The sequence below is a fragment of the Podarcis tiliguerta genome, assembly GCF_965153285.1.
Source record: "Podarcis tiliguerta genome assembly, chromosome: 5".
Classification (NCBI taxonomy): Eukaryota; Metazoa; Chordata; class Lepidosauria; order Squamata; family Lacertidae; genus Podarcis; species Podarcis tiliguerta.
This window is the reverse complement of record NC_139538.1, coordinates 62,483,574-62,502,075: the sequence shown is the minus strand read 5'-3', so window position 1 is coordinate 62,502,075 and position 18,502 is coordinate 62,483,574. Positions and strand designations below refer to the sequence as shown.

The window sequence follows — 18,502 nt, the reverse complement described above, 5'->3', positions numbered from 1 at the left end:
TAGATCACAATTAGATATACGCCCACAATAGTAGTATAACGCAGGGCATGCCAACAAGCACAAAGTCGTCAGGGCTGCAGAGGCGCGGGGAGGCTGCCCCACAATTGTATCTGGTTATCTCACGTCGGAATAAATTCTCCCACCACGCTGTTGATACGCACTAACAAGTGCCTGATCACACTTTCAGGGTGGGCAGGGGGAGTCTCACTGAACTTAGTGCGACTTCACTTGTGCGCAAAACCTAACTGGAATCGGGCTGCGCTTATTGCCTTTAGTTGCGTTCCCCTCGTCCCTCTTTTTAATTGCTGGAAGATGTTGAGACTGAGCGGACGAGAGATCAGCGGGAGGAATAACATTCTAAACACCCCCCGCCGCTTTTTCTCCATTCACGGCTAAGACTTCCCGTCAGTCCGAAGGCGCGGGTAAGGGCAGGCTGGAAGGGCCGCGGCTTCGCGGGACCTCGGCGCGCATGTGCGACGCGCACGCTCCTTCCGCCGGAGCCCTGGCAGCATGTGCGCAGCCAGGCCAGGAAGGGTAAATTCCGCGCTCGCCAAAAGGGCCGCCCGACACCATTGGCTCCGCTTGCGCGCGCGCGCGCACGTGTGTGTTGGGAGTGGAGGGGGGGGGCGGGAGAGAAGGCGAGTGTGGAAGCTTCGGGAGCGCGCACGCGACGGGAGCCGAAGTCCCCTCAAAGCGGGGCAGAACTTGCCAGCCCTGCCTTTCCCCTGCGGGCTCCGTGTGTCGGCGGCATGGCTGCGAGGCGGCGGCGGCGAGGGCGGGCGGCGAAAGGCTGTGCCCCAGTTTGCGTCCAATCAGAGAGTGCATTGCGTGCACCGAGCAGGGCAGCAATGCGTAAACAACCAGCCCTGGGAAAGTCCTCCGCCCCCCTGCGCCGCTCCCTCCGCGCCGCTCCGCGCGAGGCTTCCTCCTCCCCCCCGTCCTTCCTCCTCCTCCTCCCTCCCCCGTGGAAGTCCTGTCAGCTGAACAGCAGCGCCGAGCGCGCCTCGCTTCCCCGCGCCGCCTCGCCTGCCTCCCGCCCGTAACTCCCGCGCCGCGTCCTCGGGGCGCTCCCGCTGCGCTGCTCGGGGGAAGGTAAGGGAAAGCGTCTTGCCCAGCCCGCCCGCCCGCCCCCGGCCGCCCTGCTTCTCCCTCGCCACCCCAGAGGAAAGTTAAGGCGGGGGAGGGCAGCGGGATGGCGTGGGGGAGGGAGGGAGGAGGAGGGCTCGTCTGTCATAACAAGTTGCTGAACGTGCTTCTGCCGGAATCGCGCCTTGCAGCAGCAGCCAAAGGCGGGCTGGGAAGCGAGGCTGCTCCTGCGAGGCTCGGGAAGGGGCCGGAGCGGAGAGTTAACTTTCTCTCCCGCGTCCCCGCCGCCTCCTATAATTAAGGAACCTGCGTTGAGTCAAGGGAAGCTGGGACTTCCCATCCCTGGAAAGGGGCAGGATGGTGCCTGGGAGCTTCGCAATGGGGAACCGAGCGCAGCACCACCAGCACCGCATCCTCTTGGGTGTCTTGCATTTGGCTGCTGCGTCGCTTCTTCCCTGCCGGGCTTTTTTCTAGCATGTCGCTAGTTTTTGACGAAAGGCTCCTTGTCCGGAGGAGCGCCCGTTCCGCCGGCTCCTTACTCCCGAGGTGGCTCGGCCGGCTTCCGCTTCTGGAGCTTGCTCGGATCATTCTTATATAAGATGTCACAGGAGGAGGAGATGGAGGAGCGACGCACGTCCTGGATGTGGCGAAGGGAGAGCTAGGCGCTCGCTCGGTGTTGACGGCGCCGATGGGCCACGACGCCGCGGACGCACAGAAACACACACACACACACCTGTCTGATCTCAAAAGTGAAACTGACATGCTGATATTACGCCTGATCTCGCGGGTGCGGTAAAGGGGAGCGTTAAAGGCACTCAGGACTGAGGCATCCCCCCTTCAGGCTCCTGGTACCCATCTCCCTGGGCGCATAGTTGTTCTTCCCGCCCCCGCACTTTCGTCATGAAAGAAATAGGGAATAAATATTTGAGGAATTGGGGGCGTGGGTGAAGGGGAAGAGAATTCGGCGCCGTTCCGAATCCCGCCGATTGAGAAGGACCTTCGGTGTAAAGTGGTTTGTGGATTACAACCCACGTGTGTTTTTGCTTGTTAGTATGGCCCGGAGATGGTGACTGAATGGATGAATCATCAGTTCCACGGAATAGTGACTCACCTCGCTGTGTGTGTGTGTGTGTGTGTGTGTGTGTGGAGAGAGAGAGAGTCAGATGGACTCACTTACACACACACACACACACACATTGTAAAAAGATACTAATTGTCCACCTATGCCATTCTGAACACATTTTGCCTGGGATTGGAGCCTGCTTTCATGCACACCTGTTTAGAATGGGTGTGTTAAACTGTTATCCTAAATGTGCTTTGATGGGGAGTCTCTTTAGGGTCAGGATGTTCTAGGTCATTTGAAATTAATTGGAGCTTTGAACCTTTCCCAGCAATCTTCTGTTGCTTTTCCTGCCATAGATAAGGGGAAACTCCTGTGGACTATTTAATACTTTGATTTCCTTCTTGGAGATTGCCTTGGTGATGCTATGGACTATAAGAAAATGTTGAATATTGAATCAGTAAGGTTGAAAGCTTCAAAAGAAATTCATGACCATGTTGCAAGACATGGTGTAGCAAAGTAGCAAGAAGACACCTGATGCAGCCACCTTGCTGAAGCTTGGCAGGTCTAAGTCTTGCCAGTACCTGGATGGAAGACTACCTGAGAGCGCTGTGTTTCGTGATAGAAGGAAAGTGAGATGTAAATTAAATACATAAGCAAGCACCCCTGTAGAATCAAAGTAAATTGACTCCATAAATGTACAGTCTGCAGTTAGTTCCTTACTACTGTGGTTTGGGATTTATTTATTGGTAATTGATTAAAAAAAATTGTATGCCACTGAACTGTTGAAACTCCTAAGCGGCTTACATAACATGTAAGAGATACTATTTATAAAGGTCAAAAGTTTAAAACAACTCCAAATGTGAATAGAATCAGTAGTTTAAATACCTATTAAAATACATATCACATCTGTTTAGGCTTGCCTAAACAAAAAGCTTTTTAGCAGGTGCTGATAACAATGCGACAAAGTGCCTGTCCAGTATCAACGTGCATAGGATGGGCCACATGGCCCCAGTAGGACTGTAACTGTGCAAAATAGTACTACTGTACTACTACTACTTTTTTTTGCAGGCATGGACTTTGCCCAGTTCCTTTGCTTCTGGTGGTTCTCTGGTGGTTTCTGTTGAGCTGACGAAGGGCTCATCCAGACTTCTATTTGTGCTGTGTTTTCCAGGCACAGGCCTGTGCCTTTCAGATCACTGTCTAAGCAGGTTTTGTTTTGTTTTTATGCCCCCGCACCTTTCCCCAGGAAACCCCACTGTTTACTGCTGAATCAGAACACACAGCAAACGGGTTTTCTGCAGATTGTTGTTTGTTTCCTTTCAGTCTTAACAACGGGTTTTCCTGGTGGATGCAGGTGGACATACAAAGTGTAGACCTGCGCCTGGAAAGCATAGCACAAAAGAAAGTCTGGATGAGCTGTAGCAGCAGAGGGCCAGGAGTAGGAGATGAAGGCCTCCCCAGAACAGGCACCAGCAATGGGTCCTGCTAGGGCCCTGGCAGATGTGTCCAAGGATGTTGAGTGCTGATGCTAGCCCTGGCTGTGAGAAGAGTTGGGAAAAGGGAGAGAGAGAGAGCCCAGAGCTGCAGAATAGACAGACTGGAGATGGGCAGAGTCTGTTGCTAGCTCTGCTATAGCCAAGAGTAGGGAAGTGGAAGCTGGGAGAAAGAATGCAGTGTCCCTTCTGGAAGTGGCAAAAGAGAAGGGAGGGTTAGGCCAAGAGCATGTTCTGCAGATGCAATTCAGAGGCCTAGATGGGCGTTATACAGAAATGGGATGAGTCTAGCCACTACCAAAGTTTGGTGTACCAAACAATGTTCTCCAGATCTAATTGTTCAAGTGAGTTACCACCTTTAAGGAAAGACAAGCCATTGAGTTAAAAGGGTCTTTGAGCCAAGAGCTGTTTAGGATGGAGAGCATCCTGTGACGTTGCCCCATGGCTGTCCACAAAAGCCAAGTACAAGCATCATCAATGTCAGTGCTGCATGGCTCAGAATCAGGCAGAGAGCAAGCATGTCAATAGTAGGACTCTGGTAGCTAATTAACCAACTTACAGGCTTTCAGGCTACTGCAAATACAGACAAGTCTGCACAGATCTGTGTGCCTAACATAGAGTGGCCATTTGCTGCAACAGGTCTGCATGGTGGACTTGCACAGTTGTATGATATAGGATGTTGCAGAAGCTATGTCTGTGAAAGCAACCAAGTGTACCATGGCAGCCACGAATGCTGGATCAGAACAGCCACCTAAATTCTGTCAAATCTGTTGCCCCATTAAAGTTAAAACAGCATTGCCTAATGCCAGATATTACTGGGAAAAAGAAATAGTCATCGTGATAGCTTTCTGTCATTTCATGCAAAGACACAGAAGGTTAAGAACTGGTCCAAATACTGCCTTGTGTCACAAACAACCAATGAAGCTGGGTTAGAAAGTACACACAGGAGGCTGGAGGAGTCAGTTGGAGTTAGGTACAACCAGTCAGGGTGTACCAGTTGAGATGTTCTACGAATATCCAGCTGCACAAATATGAGATGGGAGATACTTGGCTTGCCGGCAGTACATGTGAAAAGGATCTAGGGAGTCTTAGTAACATTAGTCAGCAACAAAAAGCAGTAATGCTGTTCTAGGCTGCAGCAACAGAAGTCTGGTGTCCTGATCAAGGGAAGTAACAGCCCCATTTTATTCTGCCTTGGTCAGACCACACCTGAAGTACTGTGTCCAGTTCTGGGCACCACGATTGAAGAAGGATATTGACAAGCTGGCAGAGGAGGCCAACCAAGATGATCGAGGGTCTGGAAAACAAGCCTTATGGGGAACATAAGGGAGTTTGCTATGATCAGCCTGGTAAAGAGGAGGCTGAGAGGAGATATGATAGCGCTCTTCAGATATCTAAAGGTTTGTCTTATGGATGGAGCAAGCTTGTTTTCTCCTGCTCTGGAGGGTAGGAGCCAAATCAGTGGCTTCAAATTACAAGAAAGGAGATTCTGACTAAACATCAGGAGGAACTTTCTGAGAGTAAGAGCTGTCTGACAGTGGAACAGGCTCCCTCAGAATGTGGTGGAATCTCCTTCCATGGGAGTTTTAAAGCAGAATGGATGGCCACCTGTCATATGATTTAGCTGAGATTGCTGCATTGTAGAGGGTTGAACTGGATGACCTTTGGGGTCCCCTCTAAGTCTACAGTTATATGATTCTAACGCAGGAGTTTTGTTGATTATCCCCTGACATCACTATCCTTGACCTTATTTCTGATGCACTTCAAAGGAATCGGTACTTCTGTTTGGCAGCATCTAATTTCTGGAGCGTCCTGCCCTTTGATATTAAGAAAGCAGCTTGGATGTATTGCTTCCAGCACCTCCTAAACACTTTTTTGTTTAGACAAGCTTACCCAGACTACTGATTTTACTTGTTTTCTGACAAATATTAAAACAACTTTTTTTTTTACCCTTTTCTCAGCATGCTAATGAATATATTATTTCATATTAACCGCTTAGATGTTTGCGATGATTGAGCAGAATATAAATCCTGCAAAGTAAAAATAAGTGTTAAAATATTCAAAGTGTCTGTAGAGTGGGACTAAAAGTAGCAAGATTTTCTGTAACTGTAAAGTTGTCATGCATTTGTTTTGACTGAGAATGGAAGGACTGCAGCTTTCCTGTTTCAATGGAAATGGATGAAAACCCAACCATAACTGTCCTGTTTCTGGAAAAAGCCCCCATGACTAGTCCTGATAGGACAGCAAGGTTGAGATGGAATGGAGCAGTGAACAAGGCAAATTCCATAGATCTGCTGTGCATTGGACTCTATCTGAAATTGTGCTTGGCTATAAAGACCCTTACTGTAGGTTTGGCTTGAAAATCCAGTCCACTTCAGTCTGAAGGTTCTCAAATCCACTGGCAGAAGTAATTGAATTAGGCACCCATTCTAGTGGTAGCAACATCCTGGTAATGTGTCACAGGATAGGCACTTTGCTGTTCCATTTTTCCTAGGGAAAGAGGAGCGCCGCTTTATTAAAAAGTGTACAGTTGTGGCGAAATTTTCAAACTTTATGCGGTTGCCAATTCTCATCTCATATTGTTCATCTTGTATTGTTCTCTCGGTATGAAAACTGCCCATACCGACACCGGTTGTGTGGGAGTCTGGTGGATCTGAAAGATGCACAGCGTCCTTTGTCAGTTCAAAGTGACCCTGTTGCCTATTTATTCCTTTAACCATTGTCTTTATTTGGCTTATTATATCTGACCCTAGCTGTGATTTTGTTCTCATTAGTGGCAACCCTGCAAGTTCATGTAGTTAAAGCAGAACCCAGTGGCTAGCAAGAAAAGGTTGCAAAGCAGGTCAGAACTGCCATGTTTGAAGTGGCAAAGTTGTCTGCAGTTCCACGAAAGCAGAGAGGCCTCCCTGAATGCAGTAACGATAAACTTTGTTTCCTGTTTGTATATCATTAACATGGCTATTGGGCAGCTATACTGACCTGACATCTTATACTACCATATTTACTCAAGTCTAATGCCCCATCGAATCTAATGCACCCCTCAGTTTTCAGAACCTTAAAACCAAAAAAGGTATTTGCTGGTGAATGTAAATGTGCCATTGAATCTAATGCACACCTTAATTTTCACAACGTAATTTCGCCAAAAAAAGGTGAGCATTCGATTCGAGTAAATACGGTATGTCAGTTTCCAGTGCTGTGCAACATGCTCTGGTGTTGCACTAGCAGAGTAGGCACCATGCCTTTAGAATCGTAGAATTGTGGAGTTGGAAGGGACCACAAGGGTCATCTAGTCCAGCCTCCTGAAATGCAGGGATCTTTTTGCCCAGCATGGGGCTCAAACCTATGACCCTGAGATTAATAGTCTCGTGCTCTACCAGCTGAGCTATTCCGCACGCTCTAATGTTACGTTAGAGGGTTGCAACAGAGGTGAAGGGCAGATGGGCAGGGTCAGGCTGCTAGTGATACTTGCTAGTATCAACACTTCCAAACAATCATTTTAGTGAGGCTCTGTCTGGAGTAGTAGAAATCCATAGGTTATTCTTCTATCGTCTGATCCTGCAGCTTTGATTCTGCGCAGGTGTATAGCAGGATGAGGGTGAATGAACAGCATGTCAATATAGCCCTGCTGTTCAGGAACATTACAAGGAAACCTCACACATTGGTGTGGTCAGTGCCAACTGTGCTGGGTACTAGTGGCCTCTGTATATCACGATGGAAGGTTGTTGTGTATGTAGCATAGGCGTAGCCAGGATTTTTGTTGCGGGGGGGGGGGCAGAGCCTCAGTTAGCTGTGCATTTTTATTGATTTCTATTGATTGGGGGGGGCTGTGCCTCCCTGCCCCCCTTGGCTACTATGCCCATGGCGGGCAGCAACAGGAGGTGAGATGGTTTGCTAGCCTCCAGCAGTCGTTTTATGCTGAAGAAAATTCTCATCCGCACTGTTAAGCACCAGGAAGCAGCAATGGAGGCAAGGTGTGCTGAAGCTGATGCCAACAGCCCGTGTCTGCACAACTATGATTATCCAGTCAAAAACCATGTAGCTGTAACCCACATTATTCTGGCTGCAGCCTAACCTTCCTATCCTACACCTCCCAAGGCTAAAAGATATGAGCAAGAATCTCGCCTGGTTGCCATGGAACGATGCTGGGTGATTTCACCCAACGAAGGACCTTGTCAGCCACCACTGGTTACATGACACAGGAATAGTGGAGATGTGATATATAAGGTCATGGACATCCAACTGGCTAATATAGGCTGCACTGTGGGCAGAAAATAAAGACGGTCTTGAAAGTAATCTCTAATCACAGGATGTTGTGTTGGAAAAATCAAAGTATTAAACAAGGAAACTTTTGCTCAGCACAAGAAGATCAAACAAGTGCTGAATTACGTCAGACTTTTCTGCCTTTCCAGACAAGCGCAGTATTTTGGATTCTTACCTGGACATAGCTGTCTTTAATGCTCTCACAGTTTTGTATATGTTGAGATAAGATTACATCTAACACAAACCTTCCTGGGCCAGAAGAACCCTACATTACTCTGTTCCATTCTTGTTTTGCAATGAAAAACGGATGAGAAGAGGCAAGGTCATACTTATTGCAGATAATTTGGTTCTCCTTAATGTTCCCAGAAAGATGAGGTAATCTGTACACGAATTCTCTAATTCCTCCCAAAGGTCATATCTGAATTCCATGTTGATTTTTATACCTGATAATAAAATCCTGTGACTGGTGAAGGTCAGAAGGAATTATTTAGAAACAGGTTAATTCCACAGACTGGGTTTAATGGAAGTAATAATAAGGCATTATAGTATTGGCACAGACTGGCAGGGTTTTTTGTGGTGTGTGTGTAAAACACAGGGGTAGAGGCAAGAAGCTGTTGTGGGTGTTTAGCAAGACTCAACATGAGCAGTAGTTATCTGAACTTGGGGAAACTGCAGAGTTGTCTGTCCTCTTTATGATTTTACCGAATTAGTAGTAGTTTTTCCAAAGAATCCTGTGCTTCATGAGTAGAGGGAAAGGGCTAAATGAAATACATGTGCAGAGATGGAAGCTTCACATCTAGGCATCATATGCTAACTACAAGTAGTCCATCTTGGGGGGGCGAGGTGTAGATTTGTAATCATTACTCATAAGCAGCAATGAATACTGTTGTTTTCTCTCATCATCCTCAGAAGAAAAGATGGCATGCAGGTGACATACATTATATTTTGAAGCAGGCCTTTCGCCTAATTACACTTTAGGAAAGGTAAATGGGTAGGAAGGGCATTTCAGTAAGGGCAGAGAAGAAGAAACATCTTCAATTTTTACTCCAGGTACGGAAAAGGGCTTTCTAGGGCCAATTGTAATCCAAGATCAGTGGCACATGAACTTTGAGACATTTGCATATGAACAAAAATACAAGATCTTGTGAACTGCTCCCAGCCAGAATCAACTTTTATATCAACTTCCCATTAATTAATAAATAAATAAATGTTAGTGTGGTATATTAGTTTTGAAACTGTTAACTGCCACTGGTTTGAAACTAGGAACGGCTCATCTAAAATTGGCAATAGTTTGCCGTGGTGACTGAACGAATAAGCTGCATATGTATTTGTTTCAGTCCACCATAACAGACTGCATTTTAACCATCCAAATTCGCTTGCCCATCTGTGGAAAAGTAGCTTGAATAAATTAGTGCAGGTGGATGTGTTTAGTTGTTGTTTTTTATTGGTGACAAAGCTGTATTTGCTGTTTGAGGACTTCTCTCTCCCTTTTTCTTTCTCACTGTAGCTTTAACAAACAAACAGACAGACAGACAGACAGACAGACAGATCACACTGCACCCTGGAAAGACAAAGCTGCTGAGTCGGTTCATTCACCCATATATTTAAGGGAAAATACATTTGAATTGTCTAATGAACTAGAACAGGAGTTATAATCCTGCTCTTGTCAGGCACAAGACAGAATTTTAACTGGAATGTTTTGAACTAACTTCTCAATTGTGAATACAGGTAGAGGAAAAGGGAGTTTGCAGTAAGAGTAAATAATATGAAACAACAGGTTTCGATAAGATTCTGTAGTTCTTTAGCAGAATTTAAGCTAAGATGCAATCTGGCAATATGTCTAGGGTGGTACAATGTGGATTTTGTCACAACATATTTTAATCTGGATCTCAGTGGAATACCTTAAGTGCAAATTCTTTTTAGTTCTATGTTTCAATCATAGTTGTATAAGATACAATGTGCTATTTTTTTCATGTGTTCCTAATTCTACTGTAATCTATGAAGCACCCTTATACTTGGTCCATTGTTGCAAATTCATATCCTGTACAGGTGTTGTATACAATTGCTTTCTTGATGGTGGAGATGATGGGCATTTGGGACAGAAGTGAAGTTAAATGTAATGTACACAAACAGTTAATGAATTTTCATGCACTGTTTTGGGCACAGTTTCACTAGAAAGAACCCTAGGTCAACGCTGTGAAACCTCTCATGACCATTCATTTCGTGTGGTGTGGAAGAAGAAAAAATAGGAGTGATAATAATGGTTTAAACCAGTGATGGTTTTCTAGAAAAACAGGTGCCAGAATTGAGTTCCAACTGAAAAAAAAGCCCTGGTTTAAGCCATCTCCAGGTGTTTTGGAACCCCTGAGCATGCTAGTCTAGGGGCACTTCCAGACAATTGTTATTTGCAGGTGGGATTCAGTGGCATATTGGCAACAACAAATTTGCTTCCGAAAAACCTTTGGGCTTTTTGCAATAAGGACTGTACTTACAAAGCTTGGTCAACTTTAAGATCCATTTCATCTCTTCTAATGCCCAGTCTAAGGCCCATTTGTAAGCATGCTGTCTACTGTGACATGTTTTTTGTTCATGTTCCTGTGAAGGAATTTTCTTGCCCAAGTGCATCTCCATCTACCACTGAAAGAAACTACATCCTTTCATCTGAGTTTTAAAAACAGGCATTTCCCTGCTTTTCTATAACTGTCTGGTTCTCAGTTTTCCCTTCCATGGCCAAGAAACCCTTTCCACCAATCTGAATCATGGCCCTCTCAACCACCTGGCCCTTACAATCTGGCGCAACAACTTTGAAAGGATGTGCAACGAGTTGTATGGTGAAAACTAGGGGGGAAATGGGTTACCCTTTTTCTCTGTGGAAAGCAGCTCCAATGCTGAAACAGCACTATGCTCGGTCCCTGGTGGGAAAATGAAAGTTAGCATTGCTAGACAACACTCTTGCCACTTGGAGACCAGTTTTGCCTAGACTCCAGGGACTGTTGGCACACCGGCATTAATGAGCTTTAGCATGAAATGGGAATGTTCCAAATTGAGAAAGTATATGTGTAGAGTGCAGTTTGTCCTATGCAACTTCACAAGACACACAAAAATGAAGCATGTCAAAAGCCAATCAAAAATGACCTACATAACAATGTTTGTTCTGAAGTATTAATTTTATTTATTCTTGCATCACTATCACTGTGATTGTCTGAAAAGCATATACTGCCCACATGCACACCCAAGCCCCTACCATCAGGAAGAAACCTTGCTCAGTCCTTTGGCCTTGCTTTGGGAGCAAAAAGGAAGGCCATTTCACCTCTTTTTGAGTACTTGCTCCCTTCAGAAGCTTGTTTTCATGGCTTATCCATGATTCAGGCAGGAGGGGCACTGGGAAGGATCTGAAAACACACATACAAACACACCCCTCTTTATTAGTAATCACTTTTTCAAACTCCCAACACCTTTCATTGTTTCTGTGCTTTCTCTTCATCTCCCCCACCCCCTGTTGACTAGAATCCTGAGGACTGGTCTGTAGAAAACACTAAAGGTGTGAACATCAGAGCACAAACCAAAGAAGAATGAATGCACAACCATAAGCAAGGGAGGCTGGTCCATTCAAGGAAGCGGACCCTGCCCCACCAAACCCAGTCTTCTCTCAGCCAGCCCCACCTGTCTACCTCCCTCCCTACAGCCAGACTAGAGCGGGGGTCAGCAACCTTTTTCAGCCGTGGGCCAGTCCACCGTCCCTCAGACCATGTGGTGGGCCGGACTATATTTGGCGGGAGGGGGGGGGGATGAGCGAAATCCTTTGCCCCACAAATAACCCAGAGATGCATTTTAAGGGAGCTGGGCATGTTTAGCCTGGTGAAGAGGAGGTTAAGGGGTGATATGATAGCCATGTTCAAATATATAAAAGGATGTCATATAGAGGAGGGAGAAAGGTTGTTTTCTGCTGCTCCAGAGAGGCGGACATGGAGCAATGGATCCAAACTACAAGAAAGAAGATTCCACCTAAACATTAGGAAGAACTTCCTGACAGTAAGAGCTGTTCGACAGTGGAATTTGCTGCCAAGGAGTGTGGTGGAGTCTCCTTCTTGGAGGTCTTTAAGCAGAGCCTTGACAACCATATGTCAGGAGTGCTCTGATGGTGTTTCCTGCTTGGCAGGGGGTTGGACTCGATGGCCCTTGTGGTCTATTCCAACTCTATGATTCTATGAAATAAAAGGACACATTCTACATGTAAAAACACACTGATTCCCGGACAATCCATGGGCCAGATTCAGAAGGACTAGAGGGTGGCACTGGCTATTGGCTTCTTCCTCAGTCTCAAGTGTTGCCTTTCTAAAATGCAGCAGGAAGGAGGAAGACGAAGCTAACATTAGCTGGCTCTGCCCATAATTGTCTCTGGCCTCCTTACCTTTTACCCTACCCAGTGGGCACCAGTCACCACTTATCTCCATGAACTACCTTTGAAACTGTAAAACTTGGAGCCAGTGTGGTGTAGTGGTTAAGAGCGGTAGATTCGTAATCTGGTGAACCGGGTTCGCTTCCCGGTCCTTCACATGCAGCTGCTGGGTGACCTTGGGCTAGTCACACTTCTCTGAAGTCTCTCAGCCTCAATCACCTCACAGAGTATTTGTTGTGCGGGAGGAAGGGAAAGGAGAATGTTAGCCGCTTTGAGACTCCTTCGGGTAGTGATAAAGCGGGGTATCAAATCCAAACTCTTCTTCTTCTTGGACCACACAGGTAGGCATTGGGGAAGGAAGAGGCAGCAGTCAGCTGCTGCTTTTTGTTAGTACCCTAGTTATATTGTTTTGTGGTGTGTTATAGTTTATTTTGGCCGCAGTCCGAAACACACAGTATTGGATAATAAGGCCCACTGAATACTGTGAGACGTACCTCTGCAACAACATGTATAGGATTATGCTGTCCGAGAAAGCCATTCAAACAGCTGTGGACTTTATGCCTTTCTTTACCATCACGCCAGCTTCTCCCCCACCCCTTCTCCTGTTTTTATAGAAACTCAGAATTGGAAGGGACCCCTAAGAGTCATTTTCTCCAACCCCCTACAATATAGGAATTGCAGCTAAAGCACCCAGGACAAACGGCCATCCATCTTTCAAAGTCTGCTTAACCTCCAGCATGCTAAACAGCTCTGAAGAACTCAAAAGCCTGCTCGCTTATTTTACGACACTGGTTGGCATTACTGTAGATTTTGGAACATACGAACTAACGTGGCTGCCTGTGCTTTTTCTCGACAACCAATCAAGAGTTTTATTGAGAGTAAGGGATTAATGATAAAGAGCTTGCGTGCGTGTACCTAACAAATCAGCTGGCTTTTGCATGCTGCGCCTGTTGAATGCTGACAGTGCAGAATCTCATTTAACCTTATAAGCTGGAGAAGAGATTCTGGAGGCAATAGTGCTCAATTTGTGATGCAATTGATCATTACAAATTATGGACAAATTTGTAGCTAGGTAATGACAACCTCCGCAAATCTGTACGAAAGGTATATGAACTTCGCTCCTGTGAACCTGGAAAATGAAAACAAGCAGTGGTACATTGGTTACTGTTTTGTTCTTGTGGTGTAAAATTGGGGTGGCAGCACTTAGAACAGTAAAATAAATAATTGGATATGCTTAAAATAGCTCTCTAGATGCAGGTATTTAAAAACACACACAAAATAATCAAGAGATTCCTTTATATGCTGTCTTAGGGGAATAGGGCAAGCCCTATGTTCCCTTTATTTATTAAATTTATATCCTGCCCTTCCTCACAAAGCAGCCCAGGGCAGCAAACACACGTGTGATAGAGCAATACATTTAAAAAGCGAACAAACCTACTTAAAATGTTTTAAAACAATCAAAAAGCATCTAAAAGCAAACACAATAAAACTTTAATTTAAAAATAGATCTAGTCAGAGTGGCTTTGAAAGGGGCTTTTTACCATTTTCCCTAGACTTAAGGAGGCTTGCTATCACGCAGTCTGGGTATTCTTTGTCTGAAAGCACTATATTGTTGGCTATTCACAATCCGGAGGCATTTATATGTGACAATTAACTCAAATGAACTAATTTTAAGCATACAGTAGATGGGTGAAAATGTGCTAATTTTACTGCTATTCCTTGAGTGTTTAATTAAGGCTGCAACTCTAGAGTCATATTTCAAGGATTAATTCTCACTGTGCACGGTGCCTTACTTCTGAGTAAACATGCACAGGATTGTGCTGCGAGTTAGCATATGACATGAAGGTGCCAATTTATTCTAGCTTTTGCTACAATTAGAATTGCATACCAATTCTAATTTATTTTTAAATTGGGGTTGTTGTTTTTTTAAAAAAAATGTTTAATAGCTACTTATAAAAAGTACTTACACAGAAGGTAATGTATTTTTGAAAATGGCATGTCTTGCAATAGGAATGCATCAAAATAAAAATGAAGTTTTGCTTCACAACCATTGTTCTGAAATAATTTATCAAATACCTTCTAGGACTGACATCTGAATATTCAACTACAACCCACAGAGGGGTTTTTTCCAATCAATTAAAGTTGCATTATTTGCCAAATGAATAATAAAAAAATCACATGATTAACTGAAAGCTTCCTTTTCCATGTACATAAAAACTTCTATGAGAAGTCAAAAAGGGTTTCTACAGTTAATTTGCAATCCTAGACATAAACTTGCTTGTCTGTACAAATTCCCTTCATGCCATGACAAGTTGCCATGAAATTCAGTCAAAATCCAGTGTCCTGCCCTTTAACTAGTATAAACATTTGCAGTAGATAGCATGTTTGAAAGATTTTGTTTTTAAGGCAATGGTTTAGATTTACTTTTGTCCCTTTAATGGGATCAAACGTATCAATAACAGAGACATTTAATGGTAGGCATATATGGAGTTAGAAATTAGAATTGACAATGGAAGTTTGGGATCAAGATAAGTATAGCATAGATAGAGCAATAAGTCCCAATAACATATGTGAAAGTTAGTAATCAAACCAGTTTTGTGGTCTGCTCTTCAAAGCAAATACAGAACAACTATTAGAGCTAATCTCTAATGTAATTTCTACTGTAGGACCAGTGTACCAGACATTTAGCAATAACCAGGATAGTGTGTATGTATCTGTTTATGCTACATGTTTAGGTCATGATCAAAGTTATACGTACACACCCTAATCCTAAATGCATCCACTGGTCCACTGATTTCAAGGGAAAGCAAATTTCTGCTTCAGCTGGCACCATAATCCTCTTGTACCTTAGGGGAAGCCAGGCTAAATAAATTGCATCTGAGTTGTATGGGACAAATATTTCATTATTTGAGACGTAATTTTTAAGTGTTATTCTATTACTTCTATAAATCTTTGTCTGATAGTTCTATTTTACATTTTTTCTTTAAAGTATAGCTCTTTCAAGCCTGTATGAGATTTTAAAAAGAGCTGTATTATGGTTGAAAAGTATCGGGGTGATAAAACAACTGAAGTGTACAATAGATTTAGTCTTTTCATATTCCTTGCTCTATGCTTGCAGTTTAGGGACATGTGCCTTACGAAAAAAGCTGGAAATGGTCTGCAGGTGAAGCTACTTTTCTGGTTTTATAACTAACATAATACACCATAGCTGATCTTGGGGTTTTCCTCCACCAACAATTGAGAGTCACAGTGTTGACGGTTTTTGCAACTTTCCTGTTGCTGCTGCTGTTTTTTTGGTTTTGGTTTTGTTTATTTATTGTTTCGTGGTGCTGGTTTTATATTACTGTTTTTATGTTTTATGTGGACTGTAGAAAGGTGGCTAATTAATTGTCAAGTTGCCTGACTAATATGGAGTTGTGGTTTTTTTATTATTTTAAAAAGGGGGAATGGAGGCTTATTGGCAGCAACGCAGCTGGAGATGCAGTTCTTCCATTACCCTTAGACGACAAATTTCCTGAAAAGGGAAGTTTTTCATGCAGTCATACAGCTGGCTAATTTTGGTAGAGACAACACATCTGCATGATTTCAGCCAGACGCATTGTTACTGCTGTCTGTCTGTCTGTCTGTCCGTTGTGGCTTTACTCCGACAAACAATTGTACACAATCAGAAACCACACTGAAAACAATTGTATTTTTTCTTTAAATATATTAAGGTTTAGAACATAGCATCAGGTATGTTTACATATCAGCTACATTTATGTACTGTTCTGTCCCCAAATTATACCATAATGAGCACAGTATCCTGTCACCATGTGTAACAAATGTGTACTTAGTACCGAAATAGTAATTCACAGCCAAGGGACAAGCAGGTCTCCAATAATTAGCCTGCTTAAACATCACTGCTGAATCAAACATGTAGTTCCTTGTGTACATTCCCATTATTTAAATAGAGAATGTATTAGAGTATGTTGTGCAGTTATTACATGGGCCAAAGTGTCTCCATGCATATTCTCCTTAAAAAACAAGTGCACCAATCAATCTCTGCCTCATTTGGGCTTGCAGTCTACAAACAGATTAATGAAGGCAGTAGAGGAAAGGAAGGTGAATGCAGGTAGAAGTAATTGGGGGGGAGGTAAAGGAATTTAGGGATTATACTTCAACATTACATATACACAGCTATTTAAAATAAACTTGAATGATCAAGAAAAGATTGAATTCAGTACTTCAGGCTATTTTGATTTTTAAAATGTATGGCTATCCCAAAAGAGTTCCTTGTTTGGGAAGCTTTTATTTTAGGTTGGCAAGTTCAAAACTGAACAGGGCAACAACAGTAGCGGTCTGGTATGGATTGTTTAATTATACATAGACACAACTCCGCTGTAATATTTTGAAATGTTTTATGGCTTGCATTTCATCCAAGATTTAACGAAGGAAAATAGGTGTTTTTGTTTCAAGCTTGTGACGAAATGCTTAACTTTTTAACGGCAAGCGGAGCAGCCATTTCTACAGAATTTTAAAAACATTCATATTTTATTGCCACAAAAAGCCCATTCATTCTCTCTTGGGAGTGAAGAGGGAAGTTGCTGTACTCCCAGTATTCACCTTCTTGAATAATTTGGCAGGGAAAGGGATGCTTCTCCACTGCAAGGGATGCCCTTCAGAAGGTGCTTTTCCTGGAGGGAAAAGCCAGTGAAGCGTGATTTGTTACAGTGTGGAGATGGCAACTTCCAGTTTGTGCTACTTGGACTCTTGTTCAGACAGGTGCAGCTGAAGAGTATAGCAATGTGATCTGGAATGAAAGGGGACTCTTTCTCTAATACGTTTGGGGTGGGGTGGGGCGACAGCACTAGCTATCTCTAGGGCTCTGCCCCACATATCTGATAGCAGCAGCGCCTACCAAACCACTAGCATCCTCGCTCCATTCTACAGGTGCTCAAGGGAGTGTTTTTCTGTCAACGCTTGCTGGATGCGGTTAAGGGAAAAGTAATACCTTGTGCCTTTTTCTAAAGGCAGAGCCCAGGAGAGATGCCAGGGTTCAAGGCTATCTGCAAACCTGATCTCTGACCTAAGCTCACGCCTGCCTCATACGAATCAAATGAAGACTGGCAGGGATGCTAACTTGAGTAAAATATGGGAGGGACAGTTAAGCCCTGTTCTGCACACCCCCCACATTTGAATGGCAATGCCCATCAACTTTGGGGGTACAACGCCCACAAATAATTTAAGGGGGTCGAAGGAACCCGGCCCCTAGGAGCTGGCTTCTATGAACACCGGTGTTGAGCAGTCTTCCTGACAATGCAAGTGTTGTGTTTTAGCCTCCGGGCTTCTGAGCCAAAGGAAGCCGGGCTTGGGCGACCGGCTGTCTGCGCCCTAGCCAGATCCCTACAACCGCGCACGCGCTGCGGTTCAAGTGGTTCTTGGTCAGCGCGGAAGGAAAAGCACTCTGCACGTGCTCAGGCGCGCTCCGTTGTTTCTGCCTCAGGGCTGAAAGGAGGCTCTGGGGAGGAGGCCAGGTGAGCCCTGGTTGAAAGGACGTCGTGCGCGCGCAGCGACGGCGTGGCCCAGGCGACGGAGGAAGGCTCGCTTGGGGGCCGTCCCGTCGGCCTCAGTCAGACGCAGGCCGGGAGCGCCTGCTCTTTCCCTTTCTCTTTCGCCGGCAGGCGAGCGGGCCGGGGGTAGCGCCAGGTATGAGAAACTGAAGAGGAGAGGCGCGCAGGGCGGAGCCGGGAGCGCCTGCGGGGCGTCGGGTGCCTTAAAAGAGAGGGGGAGTCCGAGGAGCAGCCCTGAGACCGGGACCAAGCTGTGAGACCATAAATTGCGGGGGGGGGGGGGAGAGAGAGTAAATAGCTTTACAAAAAAACTAGGGAAGAAAAAACTCTCCTGCTAACCCCGTTTATGGAAGGGGCTTGACTGTTGGAAGGAAACTGAGCAGCCCCCTCCCTCAGCTTCTCAGGGGAGAGACAATCCTACTGCCAGCTTCGAGGTTTCCCTTATACCTCTGAGTTCTTATCAGAAGCTCTTAGGCGCTCCCTACCTCCTGCTTTTCCTTACTAACTTCAACGAGCATGCAAATGTTGCAGGCATTTCTTCCTTCCTCTGGCCAGTTCAAACATCTTTTGTGTTTGCGATGTGGCTGCGGGATCATCTCTGTTCTCAGACTTCCATTTCCTGGGTTTTATTTTCGTTTTTGTGTGTGTGCTA

The 18,502-nt window shown here is 44.9% G+C and overlaps 1 protein-coding gene and 1 long non-coding RNA gene across 10 annotated transcripts in view; one reads left to right on the top strand and one right to left on the bottom strand.

Annotated features, from left to right (window-relative positions):
* Nucleotides 1-516: 516 nt before the first annotated feature.
* The window catches only part of PCGF5 (polycomb group ring finger 5), a 37,560-nt gene continuing 19,574 nt past the window's right edge, over nucleotides 517-18,502 (top strand). For 2 of the 9 annotated variants that reach the window (XR_014512084.1, XM_083443765.1), the window contains exon 1: nucleotides 802-1,092. The gene's annotated coding sequence lies outside the window, so the exon portion shown is untranslated. Of the gene's footprint in view, nucleotides 535-672; nucleotides 1,093-17,692; nucleotides 18,104-18,502 lie in introns of those variants that run through there. The other 7 variants (XR_014512085.1, XM_083443764.1, XM_083443762.1 and 4 more) reach the window with 6 other exon arrangements.
* Nucleotides 11,051-18,498, bottom strand: LOC310679050. The gene is made up of 2 exons (XR_014512096.1): nucleotides 18,336-18,498; nucleotides 11,051-13,430 (listed from the first exon to the last, which is right to left on the bottom strand). It is a non-coding gene; the product is annotated as an uncharacterized lncRNA (long non-coding RNA).